Raw genomic sequence first — 8,165 nt, forward strand, 5'->3', positions numbered from 1 at the left:
CTAAGGAGCATCTGGTTGTATTTCTCCCAAGATCGATTTGTTCATCCTTCTGCAGTCCACGGTATATTCACCAGCATCATAAGTCAATATTTATCACCAGCATCATAAGTCAAAGGCACCAGTTTTTCTTTGGCCTTCATTATTTGTGTTTCCGCACACATATGAGCTGATTGAAAATACCAACGCTTGGGTTCAAATCAAACCATTGCCATTGAGTTGATTCAGACTCATAGAGGCTCTACGGTGAGCTTCCGAGGCTGTGAATCCTTAAAAGGATTTACATTTATGAACTAGACAGTCTCATCATTCTCTCTTAGAGTGACTGATGTGTTTGAACCGCCGACCTTACTGTGAGCAGTCAAATGGTTACCCAACAGCGTCCTCGGGGCTCCTTTGACTTGGTCAGGCACACCTTACTCTACAGGGGGGTGTGCTTGCTTTTTAATGCTTTGAAGAGGTTTTCTACAGCAGACTTCCCCAGTGCAATATGTCACATGGTTTCTTGACTGCTTTTTCCAGGGACATCGATTGTGGATCCAAGTAAAATGAAATCCTTGACCACTCCAGTCTTTTTCCTGTTTACATTATGTTACTTATTGGTCCAGATGTGAGGGGTTTTGTTTTCTTTCTTTTTCCGTGATGAGGGGCATCAGGAAAAGCCAGCGAGACATTTAGGTCATGTCTTCGTAAGTTAAGAATGTAGTTCAAGAAACTCTGGATTCCTTTGCCATGACTCAATGTCCCCAGAAAAAAATGTCATTTCCAGAAAAATGTGATCATCAGCCCAAGATACTACACCCTGTCACTTTTGTTTGTTTGTTTGTTTTCAACCTCAAGACTCACCGAAGCAAGGACTTTGCCCCCAGAGTCAAGGTCTGCAGATTTTCTCCACCTGGCTGAGGAGAGCACCTGCATTTGCTGACAAGACGGCTTCATCACCTGCAGTCAGTTTCACCCCGCGTTTCCTGAGAGCTGTTAGCATCTCCGCTTTCTGTTGTGTGTTCAGGTATCTTTCCAGCCATCGGATCTCTGTTCCTCTCTGCTAACTGTGTCCAAAGCTGGCCCGGTTGTTTCTTTGCAAAAACCTGGTGACCTTTGGAGCTTTAAAGGCCTGACTGAGAGCTGCCTGAATAGCCAGCTGCATTTCACTTAGTTAATCTGCCAAAGCCATATTTCCAGACATGATTTTCTTCAGCGAATCATCAAACTCACTTAGCTGCTCCGGGGTTTCCTTTTTGGTTTCTTGAAATTGCTGTGTATCAAGTTCCTCTCTGCATTCCTCCAGATCTTGTAATTGCTACATTAATAGATCCAACCATTCCTGTACGTTCTGCTTTAATTGGCTTGTCTGTATCTTTCCTCTGGAAGACATTTTAATATCTGTGGACACACAGGGATTTTAAAAAGTTTTTTGTTGAGGCATATGAGAGTACCTGCCCCCCTCCCCACGCCAATGGATTTTTTTCTCAAAGCTATGTATTAATGGGCATTTTTTTACAAGACAACCTTCAAAGTATTCTCCATTACACTTAATACATTTTTAAAATCTGTGAATCCATTCTTAGAAACACTTTTTCAAACTCATGTGTTTCTATGGCTGACAGGACCTCCCACATTTTTTATTCCCTTCTTCGATGTCGACAAATTGCTATCCTTTCATGTCCCTCTTCATTCGTGGAAACAATAAGAAGTTACACATATCAAGGTCAGGTGAGTAAGGTCCATGGGGCAAGAGAGGCATGCTGTTTTGTGCCTAAAACTTGTGTACTGAGATGGCTGTATGAGCAGGTGCATTGTGGTGGTGGCAAAACTAGTCCTTTGTCTGCCACAAATCAGGCTTTTTTAAAATCTTGCACTGCTACACAATCTTTTCAGAACCTTTAAATAGAAAGCTTGATTAACAGTCTGGCCTGGAATGAACTACAAATGCACTATCCTCCTCATATCAAATAAGCAAATGAGGATTGTCTTGATCTTAGCAAGCTATTTTTGAGGGAGGTGAAGATGGCGTCTTCCACTGGCTTGACTGGTGTTTGTTTTCAGGATACTAAGAACAGCACCATGTGTCCTCTCTAGTTATGACCTTGGGAAAAGTCTGGGTCACTTCAAAGCTGTTCTTTCAAAGCACGGAATGCTTTCACTCGATGTTCTTTTTCCGGGTCAGTCAGGATGCAAGGCACAAATTTCACAGCGACCCTTCTCTTTACCAAATCTTCCATCAAAATTCACTGAATCGAGCTCCAACATAGTCAAAATAACTTCCCCATCTCTTCAGTGATCCACTGTCCGTCTTTGAGCACACGTGCATGAATTTTGTTGACATTTTTGTCTGTTCAGGAAGCTGACAGATGTCCAGAACAAGATTTGTCACCAATTGACACTTCACCTGTTCTGAAAAGAGAATACCACTTGTACACTGAGCTTTTTTCCATAGCGCTTTCCTTGTAAGCTGCGTTCAACATCACAACACTTTCTGCAGCATTTTTCTGAGTAGGAAACAAAATTGCACAGCTGCATGCTGTTCTCTTAATTTGGCCATCACAAAAAACAAGGGTTGAATGAAATTGCTTTTACGAAAAAAATTCCCTGTGACCAGAGAGAACCTTTCCAGGCAATGCCACTGGGTACACTAACTCAAAGCTAGTTGCTAAGCAGGGGAATGGGAATTCTTACTGTGAAAGTGTAAGAATCTGAGGTTTCTTCACTGTTTTCTTTTCTGGTACCCCTTAGTAATCCAGTGACCTATTAAGAGTTCTGAGTAGCTTGAACTATCGCCCCAGGGAAATTTTCAAGATTGATAAATAATACATTAGGATTTTCAAAAAAATACCACACTTGATCCAAACGGCCCAGCCACTGAAAGGTAACTTTTTCCACGACTTCCTGATTTCCATTTTTAGTTTTCAAGTAAAGCATTGTTTAAAAATCATATTGAAAGGCCACATCATATAGACCTATTAAGTATGGTTGAAGAAATATCTCAGGAAATTGATTGCCAATTTCATTCAAGCTCATAATTTGGACTTTGTTGTCTCGATAATGAGCAGAATGTGGAAAATACTTTTCTTTTTTCTTCTGAACAGTTTTATTAGCACTTCATTCACATCATACTATTCACTAATTCAATGGTATCAATAAAGTTGTACAATTGTCACCATATTCAACTCTAGAACATTTTCTTCCACCACTCATTGATATTCATGTAACTACTTTTTTCTAATGGCGGCAAAAATATATACAACGGAAAATTTTCTCTCATTCAACATTTTAAAAATCGTTTTATTAGGGGCTCATACGACTCTTATCACAATCCATACATACATCTATTGTGTAAAGCACATTTGTACATTCATTGCCCTCATCATTCTCAAAACATTTGCTCTCCACCTAAGCCCCTGGTAAGTAGTTTTCATTAAGAACTTTCCCAGGATTTCCCAGACCACCTCTGATCCAAATAGTCTTAAATTTATTAAGAACAAATACTTGGTGCTGATTTATCTACCATTTCTGATTATTTATCTACCACTGAGAATCAGGGCTCTCTAGTTTGGGAGAAATAAAGAGTGAAACATACATAAACACACACACTAAGACAACTGACGAGATAAGGAATTCAATGGTGTCATAGTTGAACTGGATCTCTTTTGCTAAGCACATGACATTTCAGGATATAAAACATGGTTGTTATGCATTTAAAATACACTTTCTTTATTTTTAGTGGGTGGCAAGACTTTTGCCATTTCAAAATTCTTCACATGTACAGTTTAGTGGCATTCCTATGCTCATAATTTACAACTATCCACATCACCCATTTCCAAATTTGTCCCATCACCATTGACAGAAAGCTGCTCAATGTTATGCTTTCTTCTTGTTTGTATGGAAAATATTGTTATAGTTTGGTAAAATTTACTGAACTTCGTGAGTTCAAATGTAGACCATACTTACCCATAAGAAGGTCTATACTGACTGACATTACGAACATATTATCAGCTACCATTCTGGTGGGGGAAACATTATCAGCTACCATTCTGGTGGGGGAAAATGAGTCCCTTCTGATGAAATGCTGAATTGATATTGTTTATTTGCTTTCATTTTCAATTTCATTCTAAGATTAATATAAATGATATTCCAACAGAGGGGTTATCGCTAGTAGACCAGAACAAGCACTGTCTTGAATTTTGTTAAGTGCTAGGGTTCACTTCTATCAACCCTTGTTTCCCTTGTCCTTCAGTAATTTAATGGGATCTTGTGTAGAAGGCTTGCCCAATGCTATGTACTGTTTGAGTCTGCAACTGCTACTTCCATGCGGTAACATGGATAACAGGGATCGCGCTGTTCCTTTCCACACTTGAGACTTTGATAAACTGATTACTCTGAAAAGCTCGTCATTCTTTGAAAATCAGACTGAGAAACATTTTTAGTCCCCAATGCATCAGCTCCCTCTGCTTTCTTTTGGAAATGATTTCAGACCATTTCAGTGCCCTTTTGCACTCTTGGGTAAGCATTGGACTACCAATGCCAATGTCAGAAGCTCAAACCTTCACGCTGTTCTGTGGGTAGATAGTTGAGACTGTGGGTTTCTCTCAAGATCTGTTGTTATTGATGTTAGGTGCCATCGCATTCTTACTCATACTGACCCTATGTACAAAAGTAACTGCCTCACAATTGTCTTTATGCTTGAGCTCAGAGTTCTAACATTTGTGTTAATCCATCTCCTTGACTGGCTTTCTTTTCTTCACTACCCTTCTACTTTACCAAGCAGAGCATCCATTTCCAGAGACGGGTCTCTCCCCAAAACATATCCAAAGTACACAATGAAGTCTCATCGTACTCACTTGTCAGGGGTATTCTGGCTGTACGTCTTTCAAGGCAGATTTGCTTGCCCTTCCATCAGTTCATGGTATTTTCAATATTCTTCACCATCGTCATAATTCATATGCATTGGTTCTTTATCTTTCTTCCTTAATCGGTGTTCAACTTTCACATGTATCTGAGGTGACAAAAATATCATCGTTTGGGCCAGGCACATATTGATACTCATCTTAATACTCAAAGTCACATCCTTTGTGAAGGCAAACGAGATTGTGCCAATCAAGCTGTGAGATGCCGAGATGGACACATAGGGCTTGATGTGTTGGAGTAATTAGTGGCCTAGTGAAATAACTCAAAGAGTCCTGGAAGGAAGGAGGGTGTGGAGCTGTAGAGGAAGGGATGTGAGGGATGGTGGGAAGACAGGACAACATTCTCATCTTTGAACACTTTGTGTGCAGAGAGGGAGTTGAGCCCACCTGTTTGGTCTGACTCTAGAAGGTAATGCAGGTGTGATCCAAACCAAAACCCATCTCAGCCATTGAGTCAATTCCCACTCATAGTGACCCTATAGGACAGGGTAGAACTGCCCATGTGGGTGTCCAAGATTTTAAATCTTTATAGCAGTAGAATGTCTTGTCTTTATCCAGTGGAGTAGTTGGTGGTTTTGAACTGCTGACCTTATGGTTAGCAAGAAAACACATATCACTACACCACCAGGGCTCTACAGGTATAATCTTTCACCACAATTGAGTCTATGAGGACTCAGAACAACCCCCAACCCACACCTCACCTTTCCTTCTTGTGAGTTTATGGGACTGTACCTGTTTATGGAAGTATCCCGCCAAAGCCCCATCTTTCTCCTTGTGTTAGTCTGGGTTGACTAGAGAAACAAATTCATAGACACTCATATGTATGTAAAAGAGAACTTTATACCAAAGGGTAATTGTACATTAAGAAAACATCCCAGCCCAGTCCAGATCAAGTCCTTAAGTCCAATATTATCCCATATGTCAACACTAGTCCATAAATTCCTCTTCAGACTCATGCAGTCATGCAATGACTCCAAATGTAGGACGATCACAGGCCAGTGGGTGGAAAATCTTGTGGATCCAGTAGCGGTGGAAGAATGTCAGTACTGGCATGGATCTCCACGTGCCTCCTTCAGCTTCAGGGCTCTGGCTCTATCAGCACAGCTCCATGTGGCTTGTCAACAAGAATTTCTTGAAGGAAGTCAAAGCAGAGAGAGTGTGTATCTGGTCTCTAGTGAGCTATTTATCTCCTTCACACCTCCCAATGAGGTCATCAAGCTCCGACCTGATTGACAGGCTAGACTTCACCCCCTTTCAAGTTGACAAGAGATTATGTAACTGCCACACTCCTACCCCTGGGTCACATCCCATCATGTAACCACTGCACCACCATGGTTCCTGTTGCAGGTGTAATGGGTGGGACTAGATTCAAAGAACCAATGCAGAAAACCAAACTCACTGCATTCAAATGAATTCTTACAGGACAGTGCAGAACAGTGCATTTGTGTATCCTATGCTGTAAATATCTATGGGTGCAGAAAGCCTCTACTTACTTACTTAGAGCAACTAGTGGGTTTGAACTGCTAACTTTGCATTCGCAATCCAATTCATGACCTGCTACATTACCAGGGTGCTTTCAAGTCAGGCTTGAAAAAGAGAAAATAGAAACAATATATATATGTGTAATATATAGATATAATTATTTAAATATAGATATATTTTTTACATATGCATATAAATTCAAATGCAACAAGGAAGCAGATGGACTTTGGGTCTCTACTTAAATCTTACCTCAGGACAAGAATGATTTGTTCTAATAATATGGGATTGTATAATACTCACCTTCCTGATACGATCGCTGAAGACAAAATGGATGCATAAGCAAATATGGTGAAGAAAGCTGATGGTGCCTGGTTATTAAAAGACATAGTGTCTGGGGTATTAAAGGCTTGTAGTTAAAACAAGCGGCCATCTAGGAAGGCATCAGCAAAGCCCACGTGGAAGAAACACACCAGCCTGCGTGATTATGAGGTGTTGCTAGAAAAGGTAACAGAAGTTCAAATCCAAGCAACCAAATCTATACAAAGGGGTGGGAATGTAGTTGGAGACACAAAACCCACCTGCAAGTTAATCAGACAGTCCCTCTCAGAAGGGCCACACAAAAGTGTGCGGTACAGCACTGATAAAACCAACTCTCAGAACTGATGCCAGGGGGTCAAGTGGAAAACCGATGTATTGAGAATGATGATGGCAACAAATGTGCAAATGTGCTTGACACAATGGATGGATGGGTGGATTTTGATAAGCATTGTACAAGCCCCCAATAAAATGATTAAAAGAAAATAAAACTCTCCCCTCGTTCTTTAATGCTTCCTTCCCCACCCCACCTCAAACTATCATGGCCCCAATTCTACTTTAGAAATCCAGGCTAGACCAGAGCATGTACACTGAGACAGATAAGAGCTCTCAACACAGAAATCCAGGACAGATAAACCCCTCAGGACTAATAATGAGAGTAGCAACAGAAGGAGGTTAAGGGTAAGGTGGGAGTATAAAGAGGGAACCGATCACAATGATCTCAATATAACCCCTTCCTGGGGGACGGACAACAGAAAGGTGGGTAAAGGGAGACAACAGTCAGTTTAAGGCCTGATATTTAAAAAAATAAATCAAGTGTTTGTGAGGGAGGGAGGGTGAGGGAGCAGGAAATGAGCTGATACAAAGGACTCAAGTAGAAAAAAATGTTTTGAAAATGATAATGTCAACATATGCACAGATGTGCTTGACACAATGGATGGATGTATGGATTATAATAAGAGTTATGAGTCCCCAGTAAAATGATTTTTTAAAAGAGTTCCTTATAAGAATCCCTTATCGGAGTGCTCTGTGGAATTCTCTTCAGCTGCACAATGGGAAGTGGGACCCAGCTCCTGGATGCTTTGTTGGTCCTGGACCAATAGTTAGAATGGGGAAGACAAACAACATCAACCATATTTTTCTTGTAACACACACCTGAGCTTGCCTGTGTCTTCTGGGAAATGAGATGCCAGCACTGTGCGATGACGTCCATCATTAGGCAACACAAACAAAACCTTTGCATATGTTTACCAGGAAGGAACTGAGTGCCTCTTGATACAAGGAGGCATCAAGGTGCAAAGTACATTGGATTGAGAAACAGCTGACTCACAGGCACAAACTCGTTTCCTTAGCTGGGCTGTGTCTCACACATTCCGCTGCCTGCAAACGGTAGCTGCCCCTGAAGCAGAACAGCAGGCTGACTGCAAGGACTGGAGCAGGGTCCTCTGACGTCCCACAGAAAGCTCA

General features: G+C 41.1%; 1 pseudogene; it reads right to left on the reverse strand.

Moving 5' to 3' along the window:
* Positions 1-792: 792 nt before the first annotated feature.
* On the reverse strand, positions 793-1,372 carry LOC142458622 (protein LZIC pseudogene; annotated as a pseudogene).
* Positions 1,373-8,165: the final 6,793 nt, after the last annotated feature.

Source organism: Tenrec ecaudatus, chromosome 10 (genome assembly GCF_050624435.1).
Source record: "Tenrec ecaudatus isolate mTenEca1 chromosome 10, mTenEca1.hap1, whole genome shotgun sequence".
Taxonomy (NCBI): domain Eukaryota; kingdom Metazoa; phylum Chordata; class Mammalia; order Afrosoricida; family Tenrecidae; genus Tenrec; species Tenrec ecaudatus.